The sequence below is a fragment of the Mustela nigripes genome, chromosome 1, assembly GCF_022355385.1.
Source record: "Mustela nigripes isolate SB6536 chromosome 1, MUSNIG.SB6536, whole genome shotgun sequence".
In the NCBI taxonomy this organism is placed as follows: Eukaryota; Metazoa; Chordata; class Mammalia; order Carnivora; family Mustelidae; genus Mustela; species Mustela nigripes.
Window position 1 is genome coordinate 17,390,735 of NC_081557.1, and position 11,403 is coordinate 17,402,137.

Here is an 11,403-nt window from a genome sequence, read left to right on the forward strand (position 1 = left end):
TCCCAGAGAGACATAGTTCTTGGGGAGGTCAGAATGGGCATCTTTTCCTGAGTGTCAATCTATTTCATACCGTTTATAGGATGGAAATGGGAAAGGTAGCCAGAATCCACAGTTTCCTCTCTACTAGACGTAGTTCTCCGCACTCTACATATCGCGTCCCCTGTGGTGCTATGTGTGAGCGCCTATGACGTGTCCCACACTGATGGAGAAGCCGAGACTGGTCACCCAGGCGGCAATCGACAGAATGAGGATCCTGACTCCAGAATCCTTGTTCAACAGCCTGTACTAAACAGCAGGCAGGATGCTAATCACAGAAAGCAATGTACTCCTAAATGGTAAATAAAACCCACCCTGTCCCTCAGAAGGACCGTTAACCTAGGCTTTCCTAAGTATTATTGATAAAATAGGAAATCAGACTTTTAAAATCCTAAAGCCAAAAACGGAAAATGCCATCAATCCAGTCAAACAGTTAATTCAATTTATTCACTTCTAAAAAAAAAAAAATAAAGTAAACAAAATCTATTCATTTCACTGAAAAAGGAATGGAAGTTTACCTTGCATGATTAATCAGTTCCATCGAAACAGACAATTTGGTGGCTCAGTGTGGCCACTAGCACCCTCTTGGGAAAGACAGCAGCATAGTCTGATACAAACAGCAAGAGTTTTCATAGCTTCTATGGTAAAAAGGAGAGAGGCCAAAAGGATGCTAAAGTATTAGAGCAAAATCTGTTACATCAATAAGATAGTAAATTAAAAGCTGGGGTAATAAATAAGAGGAGAAAATTAGACAGCAGAAAGTGGCAGAGACAAGACTCCTGAGAGCATTTCTCTGAATAGGCAGGAATCTTGCAGTTTGAACTTAAAGGACCTACAGATGAAATTAACAGAAGTGAAATCTGGAAGGTCACCAGTGTGTAAATGAGATCACTAGTCATAGCGCAAACTGAAATGACACCGAGCAGGATTGCCATTAGTTATGTAAATGTGGGTGTCTATACTGACAACCTGATTGATGTAGGTTCAAAAGGGTAAACAAGAACCAATTCAAACATTGCCAGCTCAGAAACAATCCCAGGTCTCAGCGCAGGTAGCAAGGAGCATGGGACAAAGATGAATTACCTGGGAAGAAATTGAACTCAAGAAATCTTGGTTTTGCATGTCAGGCAACTCATCAGGAAATGAAGTTCCAGCAAGCCATTGTCAAAACGCGGTATTATGGGGGCAGTCTGGATGGCTTAGTCAGTTAAGAATCTGACTTCAGGGGCGCCTGGGTGGCTCAGTGGGTTAAAGCCTCTGCCTTCGGCTCAGGTCATGATCCCAGGGTCCTGGGATGGAGCCCCGCATTGGGCTCTCTGCTTGGCGGGGAGCCTGCTTCCTCCTCTCTCTCTCTCTCTCTCTGTCTGCCTCTCTGCCTGCTTGTGATCTCTGTCTGTCAAATAAATAAATAAAAATCTTAAAAAAAAAAAAAAAAAGAATCTGACTTCAGCTCAGGTCATGATCTTAGGGTCCTGGGACTGAACCCTGCACTAGGCTCCCTGCCCTGCAGGGAGTCAGCTTCTCCCTCTGTGCCTCCCCCCAACTTGTGCATGCTCTCTCTAATAAATAAATAAAATCTTAAAAACAATGGTATTATGGTGGTCATTGTGAGAGCAAATGAATATAACCTATCACCTCGAATAAAGAATAACAATCTATTATCAAGCTAAGTCTTCCAGTTTAAAATGGCTACCAATCCCTGATGCAGGCTTTCTCAACTTCTGAGCAAAATATCAGTAAAATCTCTTATTCACAGGACAAGAAAACTGAGCTTCTCAAGGGAAGAATATTGTGAAGAAATTTAGGTCCAGGTAGGCAGTGGACGGGGAGAAGGGTAATTTAAACGCTCTTTTATTATATGCCCCACAGCTCTAGCTGGTCCTTTCCTGGCTTCAAAATTAACATAGAAAAAGAAACCACAACATGGAGCCTGTTCAAAACACAGATCAATACCCAAGAAACAGGATGTTGCCTGCAACTGAATGCAAAAACCAGCCACAGTCCATGACTCAGCTCTGTAGCCACGCCCTTCGCAAATGGACTCCCTGCCACGAAAAGGTGGGATCCCCTCTCCTTCCCTGTGAATCTCTGCTGGCCTCCCAACTGGCTCCGGTCCTTGTGATGCAGTGGAAGCAATGTTGTGCCAGTTCCAAGACAAAGACTCAAGAGTGCTTACACACTTCTGTTGTCTCCTGGAAACGGGTTGCTGCCATGTGAACAAGCCCAAGCAAGCCGGAGGGCGGTGAGAGACCAAGTGTGCGGAGATGAGTTGTCCCCCACGAGCCTGTGCGAGACCAGCCAGCCCCCCGCTGACCTGGCGCTGGCTGAAATCTAATGACCGAGCTCAGCCAGGCAAGATTACTCACCTAGAGCCCAGCTAAAATTTCTGACCTGCAAAATAGCAAGCATAATAAATGCTGTTTTAAGCCACTAAATTTTGGGGTGATTTGTATTACAGTCTATTTGATATATAACCCTAAAGATTCCTTATTAGAAGTACAGAACCCTAATAAGGATTTATTACTAGAATCAGAACCTAATCTCAGCAGATGTTTGCCAGGGTATTCTAAATACTATACATCTATGTGTAAGTTGGGAGGAATGACGTCTCTACATTCTTTGCATTAAAACCACTCTATTTTTCTTTTCTTTCTTTTTTTTTTTTTTTAAAGATTTTATTTATTTATTTGACAGAGATCACAGGCAGGCAGAGAGAAAGGAGGAAGCAGGCTCCCTGTTGAGCAGAGAGCCTGATCCGGGGCTTGATCCCAGGATCAGGATCATGACCTGAGCTGAAGGCAGAGGCTTTACCCACTGAGCCACCCAGGCGCCCCAAAACCACTCTATTTTTCTTAGGAGGTATTAGTGTGCAAGATGAGACAAAAAAAAAAAAAGCAAGAAAACTAAAATTTCAATAGTGAATTAAAATATGTATTGGAGGGCGCCTGGGTGGCTCAATGGGTTAAAGCCTCTGCCTTCGGCTCAGGTCATGATCCCAGGGTCTTGGGATCGAGGCCCACATCGGGCTCTCTGCTCAGCAGGGAGCCTGCTTCCTCCTCTCTCTCTGCCTGCCTCTCTGCTTACCTGTGATCTCTGTCTGTCAAATAAATAAATAAAAAATCTTAAAAAAAAAATGTGTTGGATGCTAAATAAAACAAATTGACCTTTAGAAAATGGATTCAATAAAATGAAAGGCAAAATTGAGACATTTTACCATGACGCAGAGGAAAAGAACCAGAAAGAAAATAAAAAATATTAAAGTATCAAGAATTTATATAAAACTTCTAAGGCTATGATAGCTAAAACTGTGAAAATAGGGTAGGAAAAGACAAACAGACCAATGGCATACAACAGAGGGTCAAGACCACCCATCCCACTTTCCCATACATGAATAAACACTTGAACTTTGACAGAGCTGGCTGTGCTACTGAGTGGGTATGGTTAGATATTTTAGGTTTAATTTTTTTTTTTTTTAATTTGACAGAGAGAGAGATCACAAGTAGGCAGAGAGGCAGGCAGAGAGAAGGGGGGAAGCAGGCTCCCTGCTGAGCAGAGAGCCCGATGTGGGGCTCGATCCCAGGAAGCTGAGATCATGACCTGAGCAGAAGGCAGAGGCTTAACCCACTGAGCCACCCAGGTGCCCTGATATTTTAGGTTTAAAGATCAACACATGATAAAATTTCTACAAAAGGAAAATATACACAAAATTCTGGAACTCACTGAAGTTTTAAAGGCAATGGCAAAGTTTTATTTCATAAACTGGATGCTAAGTGCCAAAGTGTTTACTGAATTATTAGTCTGTTATCTTACATATGTATTTTACCATTATCCTATTCACCTGAGCAATATTCAAAGAGCCGTCTTTAAAAAAAAATATTCTAGAATAAAAAATGTAGTGAAATATCAAGTATATGTTTAGATTTTTTTTCAAACTTCTTCTAAAATTTTAACTCTTTAAAAAGATCTATAAACCCATAAAAAAATTGATGAGAGATACTGATGAATGTATCAGCTCTTATACTGGCCTGAAGTTAGATACATCTCTTTTGTTTTAATAAGTTTGTAATATACCCTAGTCCTTAGCCAGGTCTTGGCACATCCTAGCACATTTAATACTACTCCTATATCTTTATCAGTACGCCCAACATACAAGCCAGCACCTGTGAATCAGATCAAAGTGAAAGGAATTTAGTGTTAAGTGGCAAAGTCTAGGTTTAAGGGAAGGAGAATTCAATGATCAAAATACACACAACCACAGCAACTCCTACTATTTATGGAGTACTTTTTATGGATTTGATACTGTGCCCAGTTTGAATGGCTCAGCTAAGCAACACTTTTTCCCAAGTGATGCCTGGGCCAAGCTTATGCCTTCTTGAGTGGGACTTCAGCTTTTCTGGTAGTTCTGAACAGAAAAATAATGTCATCAGTGTATTTATCAGCCAGTTGTGTGGCGGTAGCAGGTGCTTTGGAAAGAAGGGGAAATCCTTTGAGGGTGTGCGACAGAGCCTCTCCAGAAAACACCTGCCTTGTCTGATGACGGTTGCCACCGAAGTTGATCAAATTAGAAAACAGGCATGTAATGAACAAGCTACCGGCAGGACCCCGATGACCTGATTAACCAGCCATAGGCTTATTCCTTATCAGAAAGCGCCCTTGCCCTCCTCCTCCTCGAGTTTTATATTTGAGGCATGCTAACTGGCTATCATTCTAATTGCACACCTGTGGTGTTTCACACCTTTGTGCCCTGGGCCATGCTGCTTCCGCAGCCTTGCAGATCTTTCCGTCATCCTCTTATCTGTCATTCCGCTAGTCACAGACCCACCACATTGGCTCTTCCATGGGTAAATTCTCCAAGACTCTGCAACAGCCCCTCCAGGGTTCTGGTATTCTCAAAGCATTCTCAGATTTCTCTGAGTGGTTCTATTTCCAGACAATGACCACATGTATCGAGAAGATCCATTCACTTATCTGTTCCTCTCTTAAAGGAGAACTGCCCGTAAATAAAATAATACAGAAGTAAATAAAGTAAAAATAATAAAGTTTATCACTTTTTATTTCACTAATTACATGCAAGAAATAATATGTAACAACATTAAAATGCTCTTGAAGTATAATATAATTAAAATAAAGTAATAATACTTATGCAGTGGAGAGGTATTGCTCATGAGATCCTTGACAGGGAAGCCATAAGGTCAGTATGGGCGTTACCTCCTGTCTTCATCAGCTAATTTCCTTAGCTTATTTGCAAACAATGGCAAAAAAACATTCTTATAAGAATGCTTAAAAGAAATTAATGTTATACCTCCCAACACAAAGAAATTTGGGTTAAATTAAAAAGTGAAGATTTAAATAATCTTTTGAGGGGTGCCTGGCTGGCTCAGTCAGGGAAACGTGTAACTCTTGATTTTGGGGTTGCAGGTTTGAGTCCCGTCTTGGGTGTAGGGATTACTTAAAATAAATAAAAAATAATAATAATAAAAATAGGGATGCCTGGGTGGCTCAGTCAGCTAAGCATCTGCCTTCACCTCAGATCATTTTCCTAGGGTCTTGGGATCGAGTCCCACATCGGGGTCCTTGCTCAGCAGGGTGCCTGCTTCCCCTTCTGCCTGCCCGTTCCCCTGCTTGTGCTCTCTCTCTCTGCCAAATAAATAATCTTAATAATAATAATAATAATAATCCTTTGAGTTAAAAAACAGGTATTCTTTTTGAAATGTGATTGTCAGGTTAATTATTTTTACCCTATTTATTTAATTAATGGACTTTTGTTTTTTCACATAAATCTCTCACACTTGTTAGCTATCTATTCCATAGGAGATAGTAAACCTTTTTTTTTTTCATCAATGCATAAACAAGTTCTGTTTGTCAACTTACAAAGTGCATCTGGTTAGCATCCTAGAAACAGCTTAGTCTGTTGACACAAAGATGGCATATCTTCAGCTCGTACTTATTTCATATACACCATAATATCTTACAGTGCTTTATGATTTACAATTACCTGCATACACATTATCTAATTTGAGCCTCACAGTAATTCTACCTGGTAAATATTCCCCATTTTGCAGATGGGGAAATGAAAACAAGTCACACATGTGGACTCCAACTCGACTTCTTACTCTAATTCCAATGGGCTACAGCTAGCCCAACCTTAATAATATATGTAATAAACTCATTTACAGTGCATATTATAGTACAGGGTTTTAAGTACACACACATAATTCATGATTTGTGGTTGCTTTTCATTTATATACAATAGTAACATTCACGCATTCGATGAATATGTACAAAAATCACTGAAGACAATGAAACAAACTCATGTCTTGCGAAGGTTGAAGAAAATCAACAAAGACAGCAATACGCAGAATTTTAACTAACAATTTATCTTTCATCTCTCTGGTTACATTCAATAACCTGGAAGTTATACCAGTATTTACCTACTTATTAAATTTCACTTTTAAAAAAAACTGTTGGAATAATTTAGCTTGTTTGATTTTAGTTTATTTACTAATAAATTCATTTAGCAGGTTAAACCATATGGAATTGCCAGCATTCTAGTATTTTTTACCTAGAAAAAACAGTAATTTCAGAGGGTTCAATTTCATGTTTGTATAAAGTAGGATAGAACAGCAATATTTTCTGTCTCTCCAGTCAGCAAACAGATGACATCAAATTTGATGAGAGGCCATCCAGCCTAAGACAGACTGGCAATTTCCTGAAATAGTCAGCATGCTATGAGTAATAAATCACACATTTAGCATTATTTAATGCACTCTGAAGGAAAATTTCTGAGCTTTTTTGGCCTGGCTTACCTCCATGTACCACCATAGGAACATGGGTATCATGACAGAGAGAGAGAACCACAAGGCTGTCAAATCTGTTGCAAAAATAGCAATATTTGGGGAGTATTTCCAATTATATCAGTCAATGGCAGCTGACTCAATAAATTATTTTCACCTTTGTGTGTATTTTATAATGTCTTCAAAGAATATAAAAATAATGCTTAAGGAAATTGTTTGGATCCATTGGGTTGAGATCCAGGCATGCACTTTTATAAACGTCTTAAGTTATTTTGATACATGCCATAGGTTAGAAGCCACAGCAATAAATGCCAATTGAAAAAGATAAATGCTGAAAATAATTCATTCACACAGGCACCCCCAGTCTGCTATTGTCTGTAAATATAATTTATGTGGAAAGCTGAAGAGCGACCTATCAGCACATATTGGAAGATCCTTGTTAGAGGGCAATATTCAGATAAAAGCAGAAAATACCAGTGTATTACAAAGCTATTTTTACATATCCAGATCCACAGTACTCTAAGCCAGAAGCTGCAGCTGGGAGACAAGAAAGCACTCACTGCCACTCACTTCCATTCAGAATGGACCATCTCTAATATAACCCAGTCGGTATCTCTGCTGAGGTCAATGACACTATATCATCCTTCTTGAGTTATTTAGTTAGGATGCTATAACCAACTACCACAAATCAGTGGCTTAAAGCAATACAAACTTATCCTTTTATAGTTCCAGTTAGATGTCAAAAATCAAACTGTTGGCAGGGCTGCATCCCCTCCAAAGCTTCCGAAGTAAATCTGTTTCCTTACTTCTTCAAGCTTCTAGAACTGCATTCCCTGTATTCCTTGGCTTAGGACCCCTTCCTCCACCTGGGAAGCCAGAAGTGCAGTCACATACACACCTATCTCTTCATCTCTTCTGTAGTCAAAGTAGTCAAATCTGCGGGTCTCTTATAAGAATAGATCTCAGTTAGTGCCCCCCCCCCCAGATAATTCAGGATAATCTCATCTGAGAGTTTTTAACTTAATCACATATGAGAAGTCCCTTTTGTTCACAGATTCCGGGGATTAGGTCCTGGATATCTGTGGTATCTATGGAAAGACAGATGTTATGGATATCTATACAGTCTACCTCACTTCTCAACACAACTTTCTAGCAACCACTGATAATAGATGGAGTCTGGCTGGTGCTATGAAGCCTCATTTCCTGAGATGAAGTCTCTTTGGATTCTGAGTATGCAATTTTAGAATTCTAAATTCTCTCATCCAAAATCCTCATTTTACAGACTGTAAAACTGAAATCTCCCAGGGGCTTGCATAAGGTGTCTTGGATGGCAGATCTTCCTGGTGGCAAAGATATGACTAGAGCCCATGCTTCCTAATAGTGACACCAATGTTCAGTCTGTCATCATCCAATGACCTGATAAACGGGTACTTGAAAGGCAGCAGGATGTGGAGAGCTCGATTCACTGTGATGAGCTTGCTCTCTGCCAAGCCCGGAGAGAGGGAAAGGGCTCCTGTTGCTTGCTCCAGGCCTCCATGAAAATCCTGGTATCCTGAAATGGGTAAGGCTTTGCACAGGATTTAGAAAAGCCAATCAATTCTAGGTTGTTCTAGTAGGGAGTAAGCTTAAAGTCACAAAAGATATCTATTTGTAGTTTTCTTATAAACTTATGTTAACTGTTTTCCATATGCATCTTTGAAGAATGATTTGCTACAGCACAAAGAGGTAAGAGAGAGAGGAAGAGAGGCTTCCTTAGGTGGACGACAACGAGGCCTATCTAGACAACTTTTTCTTCCTCTTGAAAAATACAGGGCAGCATTTGTGATATGGTGGGGATTGACTCTGGAAGCTGTCTGCAGAATTTGCCCATCCAGTAGGATATGACCATGACATGGACACTGACAGCCTGGTATGGAATTTATGCCTCTTATATTAACTAGGTTAACAGATACCTCCCTGATAATAGCTTAACCCATAAGAATACGACATGCTTATCTGACAAGACCTCTGGAGGCAGAAATCCCAGGGTTGATTCCAGATTGAGTGATAGCATTAAGGCCCCAAAACTTTCCATGTGTTAGCACCACCATCCTCAGCATGCAGGTGTCTATCTGCAGACCGACTACCTCACGGACCCCACGCTGCTGCCACAGACTCAGTCATTGAGTCTTTTTTTTTTTTTTAGAACTTTTTTTTTCTTAAGATTTTTATTTATTTATTTGACAGACAGAGATCACAAGTAAGCAGAGAGGCAGGCAGAGAGAGAGAGAGAGAGGAGGAGGAAGCAGGCTCCCCGCTGAGCAGAGAGCCCAATGTGGGGCTCCATCCCAGGACCCTGAGACCATGACCTGAGCCGAAAGCAGAGGCTTTAGCCCACTGAGCCACCTAGGTGCCCCTCAGTCATTGAGTCTTAACACAACAGCACCCAGAGCAGGAATGTGGTTGGGTAAGGAATCCAGAGAATGACGTATATTCTTGTGTCTCTTTTCTCTCAGGGAAGAAAAACTTCCCTAGAAGTCGCCAACAGACTTCTCCTGACATCCTAGTGGCCCTAAGTAGGTGAAAAGCTTTCTGAAGATCATTCACTCATATGGGCAAACTAAATTGCTATGACTGCCTAGAGCAACTATTTCATCCCTGTGCCTAAGTCCACTAGTACATAAAGAGCCAAAAAGGGTTTCTGTAATGAAAAGAAAACCAGGAAATATTGTTGGTCAGGCCAAAATAAAGTGCCTGCTGCCACATGCGTGGACAGGCCACACAGAGCTGTTTTCTTACACATTCAGTATGTATTACAGAACTCTGTGCAGTCCCTGGAGTCCGAGGGTGGTATAGGTGCACACTGCCCCACCGGGCACCTCCTGGGCTCAGCCCTGACCCTCGCTGGGGCCCCGGGGGCAAGGAGGGAACACCCAGCCCTAGGGTCACCGCTGGTGCCCGTGAGTTGGGACCCAGTCACACTCCTCCAAGCCTCCACCGCCTCAACCAGAAGGTGAATGTCAGAAAGCAGGGTGTTTGATGACTCTGAGGACAGTGGGAACTTTGGGCGAGCCTGACAGTCTAGATGCGACCACCTATGAAAGCTGGCAGAGAAGACACCAGACTCTCTAGCAGAGTTTGTTGAAGACCTCGCAGACAAACCTTACTCATTCTAAGTCTATGATGTCTCGTGTGGGAGTGGTGTTTTAACAGTTACGCTAGGTGGAGATCTAGGAAGCTATGTGATCAACATGCAGACCCCAAACAAGCAAATCTGGTTGTCTTCACACTGCAGTGGGCCCAAGGCCTATGACTGGACTAGGAAGAACTGGGTGTTCCCCCCACAGGGTGCTGGCCACAGGGCTAACAAAGGCCTTACAAGCCAGATTAGACCTATCTTCTCTGGCCTATTCTGAAAAAGGCACTTGATGCCCCACCCAATTCCAAAGACAATAGAAGCTCTAAAGTCAAGACCCCAGATTCATTTTGCAGCTGAGTATCTGGTTTTTTCTATTCCTACTTGAAAATACAACTGCATGGACTGTAACAGCTTTGAAAAAATGTGTTGCTTCCTACCCTCCCCCAAGTTCAAGTTTTTAATTTCCATAGTTTTAGATTTATTGTCTGATTTCCTTCCTCACAGGTCATCCCTTCTCTTTTATAATGCCCATATACTCATACATTTCTATAGAACCTTACAACAAAGAAAAATAAGAAGGAAATATTCCAGGAGGAAAAGTGCCTTGATTTCACTATTCTTTGAAGGGCTTAACTGCATAAAACCACAGTTAAAAGTGCCTGGCTGACCTCCCCTTTCTGTTTCCAAATGTAACTCATTAAAGAGTTGCCTATATATGTTAAAAAAAAAAAAAAAGAAAAAATCTATGGGCATGGAGGAAGCCACTATAAGGTCTAAAAGACCTACAATATGGTATGATAAAACCTAATTATTAGGGTTAATGCATGCCCTGGTTGGCCTGGGCATAGTAAAAGTTCCAGTATAACCTGTTGCCCTCTGTAAGTATGAATTTTATCCAGTTTTACTTTCAAAGTGTTCTGATTTGGACAATAAATTATTTGATCCCTTACCTAGTACATCTTTCATGACACAGTATATTTACACATAAACAATGTAAACAATGTAAACTTTTGACTACAAGTTATGAAACGCATCTCAAACTAGCTTAGGAAGAAAAGGAGAATTCATTGGCTTCTGTTAACAAAAATTTCCAAAAATAATTGGCTTCAAGAGTTGTATCTTGGAAGCCCATGTCCTTTTCTCTTGGTCAATGAATTTAGCTTCAGGTATAAAGAACAATCACCTGTGACAGCCCTTTTGTCACAAACTACCAGCAACACCAGTTGAGAGATGTAGTCATGTTAAAGGTCTAATTTTTTTTTTTAAGATTTTTATTTATTTATTTGAGAGAAAGAGATAGCACAAGCAGGCAGAGGGTCAGAGGAAGAGGGAGAAACAGACTCACTGCTGAGCAGAAGTCCAACCGTGGGGTTTGATCCCAGGACCCTGGAATGATGATGATACCTGAGCCAAAGGCAGATGCTTAACCGACTGAGCTACCAGGTGCCCTGTCAT

The 11,403-nt window shown here is 41.1% G+C and overlaps 1 pseudogene; it reads left to right on the top strand.

The window, feature by feature from the left end:
• Window positions 1-9,573: 9,573 nt before the first annotated feature.
• On the top strand, window positions 9,574-10,238 carry LOC132011234 (frataxin, mitochondrial-like; annotated as a pseudogene).
• The last annotated feature ends 1,165 nt before the right edge of the window (window positions 10,239-11,403 follow it).